Raw genomic sequence first — 8,582 nt, 5'->3', positions numbered from 1 at the left:
GGTTTTAGACAGCGGCCATCAAATTGCGGGTCTGTTTTGGTCCGCCAATTTCCGCCTCGGAGGGTACACTTATTTCCGCCTCACCTGCTATCTAAAAACGAGGCAGAAATGTGCCGGCCTCTGCATGGTGGTGGTGTCAATGACCTGCACTGCTGTGCGACCCACAGCTGGGGAGTTTTAAAACCAAGAGCTGATCACAGCAGTCAGTCCATCACTTCATCTGCGGACATCAAGATGAACAACTGGACAGTCGCTGAGATCCAGGTGGTGCAGCGTCTCCTTGGTCTCTGTTTGGTTGCGTTAGCTTGTTGTTATGCCGGCAAGCTAAGGAAGGTCGCAACTTTCATATTAAAAGCCCCCGCTAAGAACCTAATTCGAAACGCCAATGGGGTGCAATGTAAAGCTCTTATTTTGAAGACAAATTGTATGTCACTTCTACAATTAATTTTGAATTGCCGTATTTAGTCAGCTTTAGTATTCATTTTGAATTGCTGTATTGAGTCAGCTTTAGGACTCATTTTGAATTAAGAGTCTGCTTAAGTGCCTATCTGACACTCAGCCTTATTCTATTTCTTGATTTTATTTATTTAAGTGTATTTGTATTGCATTTTTGAATAATGCACCTGGCCTATTTGGTTTGCTGGCATGTGCTTGACCATTTTCTATTAAATTTCATTATGAAACACACTTCACCAAAAAAATGTGGATTTCACATCTTCTCTTCTTAGTGTATTCAATTGATTAGTCAAGCAATACAATTTTGTAATGTCCTAGTATTCAATTTTTTTATTTTGGTACCTTTAGCAGATATGAGATTAAAATTAATTAGATTAATTAATTACAAATCCTGTAATTTATTAGATTATTTTTTTAATTGCCTGACAGCCCTAAATAAAACACTAATAATAATCACTCCACCACCCCTATTGACCTGTAGGAGTCAGGGCAGAGGAGCACAGGGAGTGAGAGGGGAGAGACCTCTACTGGAAAGGTGAGTCTGAAGGATTTCATAGGCTAGAGTCATTTGTGATGCCAACAGTCTTGGAATTTTATGGAACTCAATATGAATATGAAATACGAAACATTTCAGTCTAGGTGCATCATATAAGACTTATTTAACTTGAGCTTACTGTATATTGATGAGAATAATGATTATAAAGTGGAGAAAGCCAAGATATTAATATAAAAGCCAAATTGGCCTGACCCAAATCTTTTCAAGAGTATCTTAATATTACTTTAATTCAAGTAATTAATTAATATTTTTTAGGGCTTGAAATTACAACCATTTTAGTCACATGTGTCCAAAATGTAATCTGTGCAACTTCAAAGTATTTGGGAGCAAACAATTATTGTGTTGTGAGGCTCACAACACTACAATGCTGTAAAATAAAAAAATAAAATAATACTGTTACTGTGCAATCCTGTGTTTGTTCTTGTACTGTATTAAAAAAAAAAAAAACAGACAGAAATGATGTGCTTGCGTGCTGTGTTTGCTCACATCCTGTGCATCTCTTGGGGCTAAGCCTCCCCTGTCCTTAAAACCTAGTGACGTCCAGGGTTAAGGCAACTTCATCTTCAACTTCCTCTTCCTCTTCCTCTCTTTCTCTCTCAGTAACGTGTTCATGACTCTGTATTTGTAAGTGCCACAAGCTTCGAATTGTCATCTGAACAGTGTATGAAACAGTCCGTCATGGGACACCTTGGCTGTTTTCACTATTATCTAAATTGTATATATAAGCACACAGCCAACGAGAAAACAACACTGGAACAGAAAATATCGCCTTCGGCAATTCCAGGAAAAAAGGAGATCGGCTGAACAACTTAAAGCCTGAAACACACCTGGCCAACCGTTGGCCATCTGAAGTGTTTGGGGAGACAAGTTCTGGAACAAATCTGTTCCGTGTGTTCATCTGCGTTGGAAGCTTTTGGGACCGTGTGGACAGCGACTGCTCCGATTCAACTTACAAAGTCTGAGAAGGTTGGCTGTCAGCCGTCTGAGCCATTGGATACTCTGATTGGATGTGTGCTACCTGTATGACCATTCTGATTGGCGGTGTGCTAGATAATCAGCGCGGTGTGTGGGAGGGGTGGAATTCTGTGTGCACCTCTGAGCTCTATGGTGTGCGCTTTGTTTTTCTATGCGCTCCGTTCCATCTTTTACTGTTTTCATGTTTTACATTACTGGCACAAGACTAGCGCCACCTGATCTCACACAAGCGCAGAACATACACGCAATTGGCAGCCGTCGAGGTGGTACGTTTCAATACAACTTTTCTGCCAAACGGGTCAGACAAGAGGCAACGGAGTAGTCGGATAAAGACGGTTGGCTGTTGGTTTGAGTCTGGGCACTGTGCGGGGGGCCTAAAAGTGTCTGACTCAGTTTACTGTGTCTGTGGTCCAGCAGGACTGTCTTCATTGTTTTTGTCCCTCAAAGGTTATGAAAAGTCATCCACTGGGCCACCAATTAGCTATGAGGTAGCCCTGTCCGGTCTCTGTTCATAATTGGCCGCTCCGACCTCTTTTTGGCTCCGTTTGCCAGCATAATCTGTAGTCTGGTTGGGAATAGGAGAGACAGTCTGTGGCTCAGATTGTACAGTGTTGACATGGTGTCATGGTACTTGCTTAGTTGCTCGAGGACCTTTGGACTGTAGTTTTTGTAGCTATGCACCAGTGTTCCTTGGTATTGGAGGCTGCCTCGTCTATCGGGGGATTCCTGTACAATCACCTCCTTTGTCTGGAACCAATGGAATGAATTATTACCGGCCACGGTTATGGCTTGGCAGTGAGCACGCAGCATGCTCGGTCTAGTTCAGGGGGTGACGAGAGAGTCTGTTGGCCAAGTAATTCAACGAGAATGTCCACAAAAAATGTTGTCCTTCCTTCAATAGACTCCGGGAGTCCGATTATCCTAATGTTATTTCTGTGGCTGCGGCTTTCAAAGTCCACCATCTTCACCTTTAGCCTAGCTTTCCTATTGGCTAGTGTTGCACACTTGTCCTCCGGTGCCTGAATCCATTGGTCCTGTTGTTCAGCACTAGCCTCCAGCTAGTCAATCTGTTGGCCGTGCTCCATCACCACAGCCTGTGTACAGTCCAGTATCACTTCTAAAGCCGCTACAGAGTTTTAAAGTTGGCGGATATGCTAGCTCTGTGGTCCTCCAGTAAGCTAGCTAGCTGTTGTGGTTGAGGTCGAGGTCTCTCCCTCAATGGCCTTTTTAATGTTTTTCCCCAATTTTGACATCATGCCAGTTTATATTAAGTTAGTGGCATGCACTGTCCTTCTGTAGCCTAATGGGGTTGATGAAAGAGTAGATTTTTACAGTAACAATGTTGGAGTGCACTAACTGGAAGTCCAGTTATTTTATAGTTTTGTCACACACACACACTTGACGCTGGTCTAATGTCTTTTTAGAGTTACAAAAACAAATATGTCAAAGTAGATGATGTTCTCACACTAGTGACGTCTAACCGTGCCAGCACCCATTCTCTGGACCCTCCTCCCCTCTCCAAAATATCTCTCACAACATCCTGCCATTCCTCACCACTCTGATCAACTCCTCCCTCACTTCAGGCCTCCAGCTCCTCAAGACAGCCACAGTAAAGCCACTCCTAAAGAAAACCCCCCTAGACTCAGCTGACATCTGAAACTACAGACTTGTATCTCTTCTTACATTCCTCTTGAAAACCCTGGAACATGCAGTCTATATCCATCTGTCCTCCTATCTTTCAGAAAATGACCTCCTTGACTCTAATCAGTCAGGCTACAGGACTGGTCACTCCACTGAGACAGAGTCCTTCGGTGCCATCAGAGCCTCATCCAAGTCGTCAGTCCTGATTCTCCATGACTTATCCTCTGCGTTTGACACAGTCAACCACAAAACCCTCCTCTCCACTCCATACTTGGCTGAACTTGGCATTGCTGACTCTGCTTTAAACTGGTTCACATCATCACACCTTTCAGGTCACATGGAATGGCTCCTTGTCCAAACACTGCTTTCTGGAAACTGGTGTCCCTCAAGACTCAGTATTAGGACCGCTTCTGTTTTCAGTATACACTAGATCACTAGGCTCTGCAATCATATCACATGGATTCTCCTACCACTTAGTGTTGCTTTCGTCAACGAAAATGATGACTAAAAATTGTTGTCAACGAATCTTTATCATGTGACAAAAACGAGACGAGACGAGACATAAATGCTGGTCTTGTGACGATAACTATAATTAAACATATAATTCAATATAGATGACGAATAAAAACGAGACTAAATGTGGCTAAAAATTATGCTAAAATGTCTCTTCATTTTTGTTGACGAAAAGGAAATGAGACATTATTTCAGTTCGCCTGATCCCCTTTGCGGCATTATTTAAAACAACTAACCAGAGATAAGGACTATGGCTAGCCAGCTGGGCATCCTTTTTGGACGAAAGAGAAGAGATGACATTTGGAGACACTTTCAGTACAGTGATGTGGAGAATAAGACGGAATGTGTGGTAGACAAAGACGGACAGAAATGAGGTCACAAAATCACTGGAAAAAACACTACAAATTTAAAAAGACATCTGAAGGCATTCCACAATGAAATTCAGGTGGGGGAAGACACAAACACATTACTCTCTAAACTATTTAAGAAAGCATATGCCAACTCATGAGGTGATTAATATTTCGCAAGAATCTTTGATTTTCTTCGGGATGTATAATGTATGTCTACTTTACATGTTAACGTTAGGCGTTGGCTAGCTTTAGGCATGCTTCCAAGCTTTAATTACAACGACAAAGCTACGGGTTTTAGGGATGGTGTTTGCGGCTCTTTGCACTCGTACCCTTGTATTTTAAAAATGGTGAACATACTTCCGTACACACGTATCTGGATAGACCTTTTTCCTGAAAATAAACATAGCCAAATTACAACCAATAGATATATTCATTGAGAGGGATATAGGTCCAATAGCAATGATTTATGCCAATTTATTTTCAACAGATTTTCCAGGGGCTGCATCTGTCCTGACATTGTATCTATTCTTGTGCTAGATTCCAGATAGGACATCAGTGAAGCAAGTCCTGCCCAAGAAGACGGACAAACCAACCAGTGCTCAAGATTTCTTTGCCACAAGGAGGTACAGTGACAACTCTCCAGAGCAACATACCAAAGAAGAAGGGATAGCACAGTGGATAGGCCGCACAGGACTCCCAGCACGAATTGTTGAAGATGAGGAGTTTGTCACTATGATGGCAAAAATGGACAAAAAATTAAAAGTGCCAAAAAGACATAAAATTTTATACTTGATTGAAAAAATGTACAAAGAAGAGAAAGAAAATCAAACAAAACCTGGCCACAGCACGCAGAATAACTATAGGGTTGGATATTTGGACTAAAAGGGGGCTTACTGCATCTTTTCTGGGAGTCAGTGCCTGTTACTTCAACCCTGAGGACAACAAGGCTGAACGCAAACTCCTGAACCTGAAGGAGATGGCTCATCCTCACACTGCAGAGTCAATTAGTACACTTGTAGAAGAGTCAGTGGAAGAGTGGGGGATACCCAGATAGAAGGTCCTCACAACAATCACTGACAATGGCAGCAACATGGTGGCTTCGTTCCACACACATGCAGAAGTTGCCACAACTTCTGAAGAGGACTCAGAGGCAGAGCCTGACAATGCCAGTGATGATGATGAGCATCAAGAAGGGGAGGATTACAGGTCAGTCTGTGTATGAAACTATTAATTCATTTAATATTTATGTAACTAGTCAGTTTTAATGAGTAAAAAGTAATGCTATATGAAAAAGTTGAAAGATTAAAAATAATGCTATTAATTAATTCAGCATTTGTGATGCTTTTCATAATTTAATTACACTTACATAAAAACTAAATAAGTTAATTGGAAGTTAACTACCAGAACTATTGTATTCAGTTCAATAATATAAGGGCTAAAATGATGTGTGCACTCATTCTGATAAAAGACTGTCCCACCAGGTGGTCAAGTTGCTTTGCTATGATTTCGCGCTGCCTTGAAGTCAAGGAACACCTCACCGCTGTGGCTGAGTCCATGGGCTGGGACAGCCTGCAGCCCAGTGAATGGCAGAAAATTGGGGTGTTGAGAGACCTTCTTCTGCCATTTGCGGAGCACACCAAGTCACTTTCCCTTGTTGTACCAGCACTCCTGGATCTCAAAAACCACTTGTCAGAGTTCTTGTTTGATCATGGAAGAACCTACAAAGATGCTGCCACTCTGGCTCAGAAGATGCTTTCTAGCATGGATAGGTGCTTTAGTGTGTTTCTTGACATAACATCTCACCACTCCCTGCTGCAGCATGCTTTGTGGACCCTTGTGTAGCTGAAACCCTTCTGGAAAATGATAACAAAGAAGTATAGAATCTTGTCAGAAAGGCAGAGGACTACATTGCTCATCTTGTGCCACAAAGACTGCAAGTACAAGAAGAGGAGTTGACTGATGAAGAGCAAGTTGCCAATGAGGGTACAGAGCCGCCAGGGGCAACCCCTGCAAAACGGCACAGATTTAAGTTCTTCAGTTCCAGTCGTCCATCGAGGCCGAAGACAGCCAAGACAACAAACATTAGGCAGGAGATTCTGAAATATAAAGAGGGGCTGTCCAAGTTTACCCATACTGTAGCTACTAGTGCTGAGGTTGAGGAATCTGGCATTGAGTTTTAGTTAACTCAGTGTTGTTCTACTTCGTTTCCAACACTGAAACCTCTGGCCTTGGACCTCCTGGTGATGCCAGCCTCTCAGGCATTTACAGAGAGGGTCTTTAGTGTAGCTGGTTACCTCTCTTGTGGCCGTAGGAACAGGGCTAGAGCCATTTTGGAAAGAAGCGCTTTTCTCAAAGTAAACAAGCCTAAGTAGTATAAGGGCTGGCCTGAACAGACATGCAAGAAACATGTGTGTACTGTACTACACACACACACAGTCACAATCACACACAGTCACAAACACACACACACACACAGAAACACACACTCCTCACAGTTTGACAAATATGGGTTTTATTTGAATGTGTATGTGTGTACTATGTGTATTTCATTGGTAAAATAAATATGTTATGCATTCAAATCTGAGCATCTTCCATGTCTGGAATGAATGTATGGCATTTTTGAGTGTATAAGGTAACATTAATGTAATGATAAGAACCTTTTTTACATTGTCACATGGTTTTGACTAAAAAAAAAGTATATTGTAGTATATTGACTTGATTAAATAGAATTGAATTACTAAAAAGTGACAAAAATACAACTTTCATTGGCTAAAACTAGACTAAAATGTTATCAGTTTTTGTCGACTAAAACTAGACGAAAACACTCATGGATAACTCTGACTAAAATAAGACTAAAATGCTCAGATTTTTCGTCGACTAAAACCTGAGTAGCCTAAAAGAGTATGGACTTGACTAAAACTAATAAAAACTAAAATGACAGCTTGATTCAAAGACTAGACTAAAACTAAAATTAAAACAAGCCGCCAAAAACAACACTACTACCACTGTTATGCAAACAACACCCAACTGTTCCTCTTTTTCCCCTCATCCTCCTCCAACACCCAAGTTGTGATGCACATCTCACCTCAAACTCAACCTTATAAAACTGAACTCCTCTTCATCCTGGGGAAAGACTGCCCACGCATAAACCTGTCAGTCACTGTCGAGGATTTCATGGTATGGCCTTCATTAACAATGAGGAGCCTCGGCACTACAACATCACTACTGTGGCCCAATCCTGCAGATTTGCCCTCTACAACATCCACAGGTTCTGGTCTTTCATCACAAAAGATGAAACACAACTCCTGGTCCAAGCTCTGGTCATCTCCCGCCTGGACTACTGCAACTCCCTCTTGGCTGGACTCCCAGCATCTGCGACAAAACCGCTGCGGCGTATCCAGAACGCTGCAGTGCGCCTCATTCACAATCTTCCCAAATTCTCACATGTGACCCCCCCCTCCTTTGTGACCTCCACTGGCTTCTTGTTGCAGCATCCAATTCCAGACAATGGTGCTGGCCTTCAAGGCCATCAACGGAACTGCACCCATCTACCTCCATACACTGGTCAGACCACACATCCCAGCGAGAGTACTTTGCTCTTCTACATCAGCTGGCCAGTTGTTACCCCATCGCTGAGAGCAAACAAGCCCACTCAGCGTCGCAACTCTTCTCTGTTTTGGCACCTCAGTGGTCGAACGAACTCCCAACCAACGTCAGGACAGCGGAATCACACTCCATCTTCCACAAAAGACTCAAGACTCATTTGTTCAGACTTCACCTCAAGCCCACATAGCATGACTCCCTCCCAACCCCCTTACCAAAATTAAAAAGAATATATGCACTTGTATGTTCTTATCACAGTAGTTGTGCACTCATGCACTTAAAGAATCTTTGACAAATAGTAGCTACGATCATCAAATGAGGGATTGAAATTGTTTCTTTATTTTGTTTTACTCCATTGAAGATGATGTCGTGGTTTCTCTCTTCTGACAAATGTACTCATTGTAAGTCCCTTTGGACAAAATCATCTGCTAAATGCCCTAATTTTAAATGTAAATGTCAACTTCACACTCATGAACACAGGAACCAAA

General features: G+C 42.2%; 1 pseudogene; it reads left to right on the top strand.

The window, feature by feature from the left end:
* The first annotated feature begins 234 nt into the window (after positions 1-234).
* LOC119018019 lies at positions 235-8,284 on the top strand (annotated as a pseudogene).
* The last annotated feature ends 298 nt before the right edge of the window (positions 8,285-8,582 follow it).

This window comes from Acanthopagrus latus, chromosome 4, assembly GCF_904848185.1.
Source record: "Acanthopagrus latus isolate v.2019 chromosome 4, fAcaLat1.1, whole genome shotgun sequence".
In the NCBI taxonomy this organism is placed as follows: domain Eukaryota; kingdom Metazoa; phylum Chordata; class Actinopteri; order Spariformes; family Sparidae; genus Acanthopagrus; species Acanthopagrus latus.
The sequence above is the reverse complement of the archived record's forward strand: the minus strand, read 5'-3'. Positions and strand labels throughout refer to the sequence as shown.